Source organism: Euprymna scolopes, chromosome 2, assembly GCF_053919585.1.
Source record: "Euprymna scolopes isolate OS-2025 chromosome 2, ASM5391958v1, whole genome shotgun sequence".
NCBI lineage: Eukaryota > Metazoa > Mollusca > Cephalopoda > Sepiida > Sepiolidae > Euprymna > Euprymna scolopes.
The window spans coordinates 200,270,189-200,284,141 of NC_136483.1; the positions used below are offsets into that span (position 1 = coordinate 200,270,189).

Genomic DNA, 13,953 nt, shown 5'->3' on the forward strand with positions numbered 1-13,953 from the left:
TGTATATATGTATTATATATGTATATATATATGTATATATGTATTATATATGTATATATATATGTATATATGTATTATATATGTATATATATATGTATATATGTATTATATATGTATATATATATGTATATATGTATTATATATGTATATATATATGTATATATGTATTATATATGTATATATATATGTATGTATATATATATATGTATGTATATATATATGTATGTATATATGTATGTATATGTATATATGTATGTATATATATATATGTATGTATATATATATGTATGTATATATATATGTATGTATATATATATATGTATGTATATATATATGTATGTATATATATATGTATGTATATATATATATGTATATATATATGTATGTATATATATCTATGTATTATATTGTGTATATATATGCATTATATTGTGTATATATATGCATTATATGTGTATATAGATATATGCATTATATTGTGCATATAGATATATGTATTATATTCTGATTAGATATATGTATTATATTGTGTATATATATATATATATATATTTGTATTATATTGTGTGTGTATATATATGTATTATATTGTATATATATATGTATTATATTGTATATGATGATGATGGACTCTCCGTCGATTTTCGACGTATGAGACTTCGACAATTGACTTGAATGTCTAGAACTCAGCGTGTCGACATTCACTTAGACGTATGTGGTACTTTAGTCCTGCTAGAGACTTGCAATATATACATGTATTATATTGCATATATATATATATGTATTATATTGTATATATGTATGTATTATATTGTATATATATATGTATTATATTGTATATATATGCATTATATTGTATATATATGCATTATATTGTATATATATGCATTATATTGTATATGTATATAAATGCATTATATTGCATATGTATATATATGCATTATATTGTATATGTGTATATATGCATTATATTGCATATGTATATATATGCATTATATTGCATATGTATATATATGCATTATATTGTATATGTGTATATATGCATTATATTGCATATGTGTATATATGCATTATATTGCATATGTATATATATGCATTATATTGCATATGTATATATATGCATTATATTGCATATGTGTATATATGCATTATATTGCATATTTATATATATGAATTATATTGCATATTTATATATATGCATTATATTGCATATGTATATATATGCATTATATTGCATATTTATATATATGCATTATATTGCATATGTATATATATGCATTATATTGCATATGTGTATATATGCATTATATTGCATATGTATATATATGAATTATATTGTATATGTGTATATATGCATTATATTGCATATGTATATATATGCATTATATTGCATATGTATATATATGCATTATATTGCATATGTATATATATGCATTATATTGTATATGTATATAAATGCATTATATTGCATATGTATATATATGCATTATATTGCATATGTATATATATGCATTATATTGTATATGTATATATATGCATTATATTGCATATGTGTATATATATGCATTATATTGCATATGTATATATATGAATTATATTGCATATTTATATATATGCATTATATTGCATATTTATATATATGCATTATATTGCATATGTATATATATGAATTATATTGCATATGTATATATATGCATTATATTGCATATGTGTATATATGCATTATATTGCATATGTATATATATGCATTATATTGCATACGTGTATATATATGCATTATATTGCATATTTATATATATGAATTATATTGCATATGTATATATATGCATTATATTGCATATTTATATATATGCATTATATTGCATATTTATATATATGCATTATATTGCATATGTGTATATATGCATTATATTGCATATGTATATATATGCATTATATTGCATATGTGTATATATGCATTATATTGCATATTTATATATATGAATTATATTGCATATTTATATATATGAATTATATTGCATATTTATATATATGCATTATATTGCATATGTATATATATGCATTATATTGCATATTTATATATATGCATTATATTGCATATGTGTATATATGCATTATATTGCATATGTATATATATGCATTATATTGCATATGTATATATATGCATTATATTGCATATTTATATATATGAATTATATTGCATATTTATATATATGAATTATATTGCATATGTATATATATGCATTATATTGCATATTTATATATATGAATTATATTGCATATTTATATATATGAATTATATTGCATATTTATATATATGCATTATATTGCATATGTATATATATGCATTATATTGCATATGTGTATATATGCATTATATTGCATATGTGTATATATGCATTATATTGCATATGTATATATATGCATTATATTGCATATGTGTATATATATGCATTATATTGCATATGTGTATATACATGCATTATATTGCATATGTATATATATGCATTATATTGCATATGTATATATATGCATTATATTGCATATGTGTATATATATGCATTATATTGCATATGTGTATATATATGCATTATATTGCATATGTGTATATATATGCATTATATTGCATATGTGTATATATATATGCATTATATTGCATATTTATATATATGCATTATATTGCATATTTATATATATGCATTATATTGCATATGTATATACATGCATTATATTGCATATGTGTATATATGCATTATATTGCATATGTATATATATGCATTATATTGCATATGTGTATATATGCATTATATTGCATATTTATATATATGCATTATATTACATATGTATATATATGCATTATATTGCATATGTGTATATATGCATTATATTGCATATGTGTATATATATGCATTATATTGTATATGTATATATATGCATTATATTGTATATGTGTATATATATGCATTATATTGTATATGTATATATATGCATTATATTGCATATGTATATATATGCATTATATTGCATACGTGTATATATATGCATTATATTGCATATTTATATATATGAATTATATTGCATATGTATATATATGCATTATATTGCATATTTATATATATGCATTATATTGCATATTTATATATATGCATTATATTGCATATTTATATATATGCATTATATTGCATATTTATATATATGCATTATATTGCATATTTATATATATGCATTATATTGCATATTTATATATATGCATTATATTGCATATTTATATATATGCATTATATTGCATATTTATATATATGCATTATATTGCATATGTATATATATGCATTATATTGCATATGTATATATATGCATTATATTGCATATTTATATATATGCATTATATTGCATATGTATATATATGCATTATATTGCATATGTATATATATGCATTATATTGCATACGTGTATATATATGCATTATATTGCATATTTATATATATGAATTATATTGCATATGTATATATATGCATTATATTGCATATTTATATATATGCATTATATTGCATATTTATATATATGCATTATATTGCATATGTATATACATGCATTATATTGCATATGTGTATATATGCATTATATTGCATATGTATATATATGCATTATATTGCATATGTGTATATATGCATTATATTGCATACGTGTATATATATGCATTATATTGCATATGTGTATATATATGCATTATATTGCATATGTGTATATATATGCATTATATTGCATATGTGTATATATATGCATTATATTGCATATGTATATATATGCATTATATTGTATATGTATATATATGCATTATATTGTATATGTATATATATGCATTATATTGTATATGTATATATATTCATTATTTTGTATATATATATATATGCATTATATTGTATATATTATATATATTATAATATATATAATATATTGTATGGATTATTATATATATATTATATTATATATATTATATATATTATATTATATGCTATTTTACATATATTATATTGTATATTATATATATATTATATTATGTATATATTATATTATATATTATATTATATATTATATATATTATATTAGATATATTATATATATAGCATATATATATTATATTATATATATTATATATATATTATATATATTATATATAATACACATTATATTATATATATTATATTATATATAGTATATATGTTATATATATATTATTATATTATACATATTTTATATATATTATATTATACATATTTTATATATATATTATATTATATATATTTTATGTATATTGTATTATATATATATTATATGTATTATATTATATATATATTATATGTATTATATTATATATATTATATTATAGATATTTTATATATTATATATTATAAATACTATATATATATGTATTATATATATTATTATATATACTATATATATATATTATATATCATATATATTATATATATATATATCATATATATACATATTTTTTATATTATATATATTATTTGTATTATATATCTATATATATATTATATATAATATATAAAAGTTATATATATATTATATATCTATATATCATACATATATATATATTATATATAATATATAATATATATATAATATATATATATATTATATATATTATGTATATAATATATATATATTATATTTTATATATATATATCATATATATATATATATATATATATATATATATATATATATATATATATATATATTGTATAATGTTTTTGACCTATAATCGGGGTATGAGATGAATGGATTTGCCAATCATTTTTATAACAAACGGCTGTACTAAACAACCAATCAAAACGTCCCAAAATTATTATAAAAATTGTCGAATTTTGGATTCAATCAGTTCGCCGTTTACTACGTCACGGACCGCATTTAATTATTGGCCGCCATCTTGGTTACTGATCTGAACAACGCCGCCATCTTTGTTCAACACAATGTCTCAAAACTTAACAGGTTATGCGCCCAGCCACCGTCTTTTCTTTGACTGATCGGAATCTAAATTCGAATTGTGGCAGGTGAAATCTTTGGAATATCTAAGAATTCGAAAACTACACAAAGTCATACAATCTCCAACAGAGAATCCAAACGATCCTGAATTTCTCGAAAAGAACGCAACTGTTTTTGCAGAACTTATTCAATGTTTAGACGATAAAAGTCTGTCTCTGATTATAAGAGACGCATCGGATGATGGTAGGAAAGCATTGAACATATTAAGAAAACATTATTTATCAAAAGGGAAACCGAAAATAATATTCCTATATACAGAATTAACGTCTCTGAAACGTAACGAGGGTGAAACGATTACTGACTACGTTATAAGGGCAGAAACAACCGCCAATGCCTTAAAACTCTCAGGGGAAATAATAAGCGATATCAATGACCCTCAAGGGACTTCCAGCCGATTTTAAACCATTTACAACTGTTATAACTCGGAAAGCAAACCCATAAATTTCAGCGAATTTAAAGTGGCATTGCGCAGTTACGAAGAGACTAATCGTATGCTCGTGGACAATAATAACTCCAGCAATATTATGAAGTTCAAAAATGCTTCTCGAAAGCAGACACCGCCAAATTACGCACCTCACCGCAACGTATTCCCCAAAAGTAATTTTCCCAAGAAAAAGAATAAAAGTATCTGCTATAATTGTGGACGACCCAACCACGAAATTTTCCAATGTCGATATAAACGCTCTAAAATGGACTCCGTAAAAAACGTTGAGAACGTTTGAGGAAGAACATACATTTCTATTCACATGTAACTTTGACAATACGACAAACGGTAAAAATCTCATTGTAGACTGTGGTGCTCCAGCGCACGTTATCACCAAGGAATCTGATTTTATTAATTTTGATTCCAACTTTAATCCTCAAAGTCATTTTGTCGAACTTGCCGACGGTAGTCAAATAAATGATAGTCTTGAAAAGAGGCGATGCTAAAATATACCTAAAAAATAATAAAGGCGAAATCTGTAACCGTGTTCTAAAAAATGCTCTGTTCATACCTACATTTAAGCAAGACATATTTTCCGTGCAGGCTGAAATTAAACAAGGCGCGAATATACGATTTGGCCAAAATACATCAAAATTGATATTACCCAATGGAACTGTATTTGACATTAAAGAAAATGGCCGAATATATTATTTAAAAAGTATGGTTCCCTCAAAAACTGCCAGTCACGACTTGGAAACCTGGCATAAAATTCTAGGACACTGCAATACAGCTGATATTAAAAAATTACCAAATGTAGTCGAAGGCATGAAAATAATGCCTTCAGACGATCTCCCAAATTGTGATGTGTGTGCACAGGGGAAAAGGACAAAAGATATAAGCTGAACGCCATCTTTGTTCAACACAATATCTCAGAACTTAAGAGGTTAACTACGTCACGGACCGCATTTAATTCTTGGCCGCCATCTTGGTTACTGATCTGAACTACGCCGCCATCTTTGTTCAACACAATGTATCAAAACTTAACATATATGATATATATATATTATATATATTATAGATATATATTATATATATTATAAATATACATTATATATATATTATATATATTATATATATTATAGATATATTATATATATTATATATATTATATATATATTAGAAATATAATATATATATTATATATATAATATATATATATATATATATATATATATATATATATATATATATATATATATATATAAGAGCAAACAGTTAATAAAACATGTTAAAAAACGCATGCTTTAAATATGTAAATATTGGGTAATTTATCCAAAATGGCCGTCTCATTTGGGTCATATTGGTTAACTTTATTTAATGTTTAGATATTTAAAGTGTGTATTTCTCAACACAGTATATGTATTTCTCAATAGATTTTAACTCTCAATGATTCCTCATATAATAATATAAACTAAAAAACACATTTTAATACTGTGATTTAGATATTTGCCGTTATTTTTTAAAAAATGGAGATTTTTCAAACGAACGAAGGCAGTGAAAAGTAACATTCAAAACAGAGAATCAGCAACTATGTCCCAAAGCCTAGCTGGAGTCCGAACACGGTACCCCGTAATAATAATAAAGGGTTGGGTTCGAGATTCCTAACAAACGGTTCCCCAGTTCGATATAAAACACCTGATGAAGGCCGGAGGGCAAAACGGCCGAAACGTTGCGACTATAACAACCAAGATGAGGAGGTCAGTCCGACAATCTCAATAAATGAAAACACCTCATCTCAAAAATACAGACAATTACTATTTTTCAAACGGTTGACCTGAATTGTAAGGTTGGGGGCGAGTGGGCGGTCAGTATAGAATCGGCAGAGTGTACTGTCTATGACTTTCCTCGCCTTAATTTTTTATTAAAAAAAAAAAAAAAAAAAGCAATAAAACGCCGCAACCCAATTCTTTTTTGTGCCAAGATGGACATCTTATCTGTAACAATAAACGCAATAAAAAAGAAAAGGCAGAAAAGAAAGAAGATGTTCGTTATCTTGTTTAAACGATCAGTTTGAACTGAAAAAAAAAAGTTTTGGAATAATATCAGTTATCAGTGGTGAGAAATTAACAGATTTTTATTTTTATTTTTTTCGTTTTGGATTTTGTTTGATGCGCTGGATTGTTCTTTCGTCGCGTGATGGAAACGGGTACATGCGATCATGCATACAGCAATGAAAAACTTTATTTGACGAGCAGCAAATTTTAAAAATAACAACAACAAAAAAAGGGGATTATTTCATTTTTAAAAAAAAAAAAAAAAAGAAAAGGAAATTAAAAAAAGAATTTTTGAAAAATGGAACTTTCAAGCAACTAAAACAGGCGTCTACACAAGTACAAACATCTTCTACCTCACAGAAACCACGGAAACTGTTATAATAGTTTTTAAATATTAAAAAAAAAAAAATTTTTTAACACCCTGATTCTTAATTTTACGGTGAGTTCATTTACATTTTTATATTTGCATGTTGCTTGCTGATGGGCGGAGATAAATTTGTTAACATGCTTTTGTTTTACCGCGTATCAATCCTTTATTATTACTTTTTAATTAATTTTCTTCTTCTTCTTCTTCTTCTTCTTCTTCTTTTAAATCCAGCCATTTTTACATTTACAAGTTTTTAATATCTTTAAATTTGGTTTGGGTCATTTTGCGGTATTATTATACAAACACCGTGACAGCGTTAGGGTTTACGGTTAGGGTTAGGGTTAGGGTTTAGGGTTAGGGTTAGGGTTAATTCGCTGTCACGGTGTTTGTATAAATTTACCCATTTTGCAATATAGACAACAAAACGAAAAAGGAAACAAATATATAACAAATAAATATTATCAAAGACAAGATAAGTTACTCTTCTACCTATCTGGATAAGTTTATTTTTATGTTTTCTAACTAATTTTAAAGCGTGTATTTATTTCGAAACATAAGCATGTCCGAGTTTATTAAGTTAGAACGAGAAATAAATGATAGATTTTTATAGCCACTTGGCCCCTCAATAAACGCTCAAAAATCGAAAATTAAGTTTTGACTGATTATCGAAATTCACCAGACGACCGTTAAAGTGACTTTTTTTTCCTTGATCAAACTTAAGATCCTGTACTACTTGTGCTTTAAACTAAATAAACGCTTTAAAATAAATTGAAACACAAAAGAATTAACCAGGTAGGTAGAAGAGTAACTTATCCTGCCTTTGGTAACATTTATTTGTTACATTTTTATTTATTTATTTGTTTATTTATTTATGACTATTTCTTCATTTTGCAAGCTGACCTGGTTTTATTATTTTATTTTTCAACGTCTAGACATTTTTCGTTTATTTTTGATACATAATTCAAACATCTTGATAAAAAGTTGTTTTTTCTGCATATATTTCCAAATCGTTTTTAGATTATTCTTTTTTATGCATCATTTCTTAATATTATGTAGATGATAGTTTATATTTGACCCATTAGGCACCTCCAAAATTCACCATAGAATCACCCCCTCCTATATGTAAAACGATGTAACTTTATTATAAGTTAATATTATCAATATAACTTTTGTACCATTTAAAATAAACTAGTAATCACTTTTTAGAAAATTTTTCATCGTATGAAAATAATGAAATTGCGAGACAAAAATCTTGCTTACATAATTGACGCTTTACAATAATGTTCCCATGTAGTAAGCTTTACAATAATGTTCCCATGTAGTAAGCTTTACAATAATGTTCCCATGTAGTAAGCTTTACAATAATGTTCCCATGTAGTAAGCTTTACAATAATGTTCCCATGTAGCAAGCTTTACAATAATGTTCCCATGTAGTAAGCTTTACAATAATGTTCCCATGTAGTAAGCTTTAAAATAATATTCCCATGCAGTAAGCTTTACAATAATGTTCCCATGTAGTAAGCTTTACAATAATGTCCCCATGCAGTAAGCTTTACAATAATATTCCCATGTAGTAAGCTTTACAATAATATTCCCATGTAGTAAGCTTTACAATAATGCTTCCATGTAGTAAGCTTTACAATAATGTTCCCATGTAGTAAGCTTTACAATAATGTTCCCATGTAGTAAGCATTCCGAACGTAAAAACACACTCGTGTTTAATAAATCTAGAAAAAAATCAACTAATGGTCATATTTTCATGAAATTTTAAATACTTATCGATTTTAGAATAAAATTACATATAAAAATGCAGTTTCTGTAAAATATGAGGGGAAATATTTTTTTATTGCATGCTCCCCCCATATTTATTTTTTCGAAATTCGAACAAAATATATTTAAATCGATCGAAATTGCTATTTATTATGAAACATAAGAGTTCAATAAGTAAAATATATTTATTTCTTAAAATGTTAAATACACGTATTGAATGAAATCTTACCTTGAAGTTGCAATTAAAAAATTACATAAATTTAATATTATTATATTCTTTTTTGTTTTAATAGCGTTTACTATTATTATTATTATTATTATTATTATTATTATTAATAATATATACTATTATTATTATTATTATTATTAATATATACTATTATTAGTTGAATTGCCAAGGAAAAGTACCTTCCTAAAAATTAATTTTTAAAAGATTAAAACGATTAAAATTTTATTGTTTCAAAATGTTCCGTTACAACATATATTTTTAGTTAATTTTAGTTTTTTAAATATCAAGTTATAATATAAACATGTCTCTTGCCAGCTATTTTATCGCTAGATTAAAACCGATTAAAAAATATTTTGCACAAAAAATAAACATTTTGTAGAGTTTGCCTCTTTTTACTGAATAAGTATGGAAGCCGGTAATTAACCAAATAAACAGTCGTACATATTAATAAAATCGTATTTCATATTTAATATACAAATGTTTACAATATTATTAATCATTATCTGTGTAAATCTTAAAACCTAACAATATCATAACAAAGATTAATTATTAATTGCAATTTGAAGAAGATAAACAAAGGTTTTTAAAAAATATTAAGTCGCTTTTGTTGCTCCATGCTTCGTATAGAAAACACAAGTCTGACGTCACGGGATTATGTGCTCCGTTCTTCACAATCGTTTGCTAGTGCCTATTACTCATATACTGGACTGACAGGTACTATCGCTTCGGAAGAATGGAACTATGAGCATTGATACCTACAGAATTACTCCATACTTACCAAAGTCTCAAAATGTCTTGCAACCAGGTATAGTTTAAGGACATATCTATGATTGGATTGAAATAGACATAGTATGTTTATATCCCCTCATACGGCAGGAAGGTATGACACAAGGTCAAGAAAATTTGATTTGAAAAGCCAGCACTCTAGAGGAAGAGCAATCTCGCCTGCAAAAAATGTCTGAGCAGCTCCATTGGCATTCTCCAATAGAACTGCTTCAGACGAATAGCAATTAACTGATCCTTTCTTAAAAGGCGAGAAGGCAAGGCGCTGGAGGTTGGACCGCCTACAACTACACAAATCATTCTTCAACCAACAGAGAATAATCCATTTGAATGATGAGCTTTGGTGGCTTTCGGCCGAGGGTAAACCTCCAGCTGGAAGGTTCGAGTAATTGAATGGTTGACAAATCGAATAAAGGGAAGTTGTTTATTTCTTTTCCATTGTAAGAACTTAGGGTTGGAAAGTGGAATTGAGAAGTCAGTGCCCCCGATGAGGGGCACTCTAACTTGCAAAACGTGGCTGGCCAGCGTCGTCGGTATTCCCTGGTAAGAGCGCCTCGGGTGATTAGCAATAAGCTAATCCCTTCTCGAAGTATAAAGGCCTGCGAGTGTGAACCTCCTAGAACTACACAGAACTAAACCCCCGCCACAAAATCAACAGAGACCGAATTGTTACAGAAATGGTTTAATCTCTATTGATTTTGGGGGCCCATGATAAAAATCCCTAGCCAGGGTAGGCTTGGGGTGGGGGGTGAATAATTTCCCAGGGGTGGATGAGTAAGTTTTGTGTCCGGGTGCATATTGGTTAGAAGAAATATATCTGAAGAGGAGTTTCTTTCCCTGATAATCACCAGAGGAGTGTCGTTGAATTTCATTAGAAACAAAGTTATACCATCAGGTTGTTCCTTTTTTTTTAATCACTCCACGACAAGGTATGAAACCACTTATGTAAGTAGTTAAAAGATACTATTTCAAGGTCAAAATTAAGCGATGGATAATTTTTAAATATTCCGACCGAGAAAAGAGTAGATTAAACAAAACAAAAATAAATAATAAAAAAATATACAGATAGCTGAAAATTAAACTTTTTGCTTGATTGGTGCCAGATATTCGCGGTATTTTTGTTTAGTTTTCGATTTTCTAGTTGTTAAACATATAACATCGAAGCTTCACATCAAGTAAAATCTGGCACCATGTTGAATCCGTCGGGTTTACAGGCCTCCGACAGCAACGATACAAAACCTAAAAAAAAAAAAAAATGCGCTTTAAAAACTTCAAATGCTGTGCCGATCGATAAAAAATGAAAATTTCCTGCGTTTAGTAAAAGTTATTTGTTGTAAATTTGTTTCATTTATCAGTTAACGATATTCCACAATCACGATTTTTTTCTCTAAAGAACATCGACTGAAAATATCTGCATTCTACTGGCTAGGTAAAATCAAATATCGATTTTTAAGGTTAATGGATTTTGAGTCCGACTTTATAATTCCAACTGTTGCATTGTCCTCTTTTTTTTTACCGCTTCGTGTTGTGGAGTCCGTTTCTCTTTTTTGTGTTTTTTCGTTGTTTCTTTAATCCTTGGGACCGGGTTCTCTCTGAGGCTAGGATCCGTTGTCCATACAACTTCAAGTTTCAGAAGAAGACAGATTCTGTATAAAAGCTAAATACATCCTAAGATGGAGTTCTATTGCCACATCTGGGAAGCTGGTCAGAGCAACATCTCCTTGCCTTGATAGGGTACAAAACCGACTTCGAAATCTAGTAGCAATGTCCTTTTCTCTTACTATTTTCTCCCAGAAGAGACCTTATTTCATGACAAGTGCTAGACTGAAATTCAATCTATGGTCCCCCCTCTAAAACATTACCACCAAACACTCATCTAGATATAACCACTCTAAATAATTTTCCCTACTTTCTATCTGGAACGAAAACTAAACGAAAATTCCATTAGCAATTATTAGGGTCGAGTATCGTGAAGAAAGCTGCAATTTCGACGTTTTATAACCCACTTGCTTTTTTTTGTCTCAATGAGAAATTAGCTGTAATTACATTCTTAGTTCAAGATAAATTACTTAATCAAAGAGGTGAAACAGGTATTAATTGTACGATTAGATTTTAAACAGAGAGACTTGGGGGGGGGTGAAGCAAACGGAATGAAAAAATGTTTTAACAAACAAAAATGTTTCAACAGACAAAACTGTAAGGGTCGCACGTAGCGACACCGATCTGTCTATCCATCTATCTAGCTAATAGTTACTTAGAGAAATATGTCTCTCTCCTACCTACGTGTACATGTCATCACTTGATATCAAGGTCCAAAGGCCACTCGGGGATAGGAGTTAATGAATGTCAGGTGACTGTTGATACAACACCGTGGTGATCATTAATGATGAAAATTGGTAGAATTTGATTTTTTTAAGAGAACGGCTCAATATGAACTTGTTTATATTGAACTTGAAAATGAGTTCTATTCAGCTGAGAAGCTGAGGCAGTTCAAGGAAATAAATTTTGTTAATCGAATTGTAGAACTTTTTATTCTGAATGAATATTGGAATAACATAATAAACCTACCATAACATCCTATAAGGCAGCTAAAGTGACATCCGGGGAATTATAGCATTCTCAGCTAAAGATGATTATCTAAATTGCTAAATTAATGAACTTCAGGTAAGAGATTGGCTAAATTATTACACTTAATAAAATAAGACAAAACTTTGGTTTAAAATTATATAAAAATAGCAGCGAACAAAGATGATGATAATATCTCATGTGTTTAAAATATTTTAAATATTATCAGGTTAAAATGTACGTAGTGGTACTTTTTAGCACATCAAATGTATGTGTGCATGTGTGGGGTTATATACGTTACTGTACATCTGGTAGGTGGTTTATGTATGTACGCATCTGTGTATGGCCAGATGCGTATGTATGTATGTATGTATGTATGTATGTATGTATGTATGTACGTATCTCTCTCGTATATACATATAAATATATATATGAATGTATATGTGTGTATATGTATACAGTAACCCCTCGCTATTGGCGGTTTGATAATCATGGATTCGCTACTTCACGGGTTTTTCATTATATTAATATCGCGGATTTTCACTAGGGATTTCCACAATAAATAAAAAAAAAACCGTGATAATCGAATATTCTGTACATGTTTGCGTACAGTACTGAACTGTACTGTACAACCTAACAAGCAATCTTTCTATTATTATGAATATAGTAAAGGGTGGAGTATAAACATTAC

The 13,953-nt window shown here is 26.7% G+C and overlaps 1 protein-coding gene across 2 annotated transcripts in view; it reads left to right on the forward strand.

Moving 5' to 3' along the window:
- The window catches only part of LOC145301700 (protein SLC31A2-like), an 84,825-nt gene that overhangs the window by 24,836 nt on the left and 46,036 nt on the right, over positions 1 to 13,953 (forward strand). The window contains exon 1 of one of the 2 annotated variants that reach the window (XM_080144596.1): positions 7,367 to 7,987. The exons of the other annotated variant lie outside the window; for it this stretch is intronic. The gene's annotated coding sequence lies outside the window, so the exon portion shown is untranslated. Of the gene's footprint in view, positions 1 to 7,366; positions 7,988 to 13,953 lie in introns of those variants that run through there. 2 annotated transcript variants of the gene reach the window in all.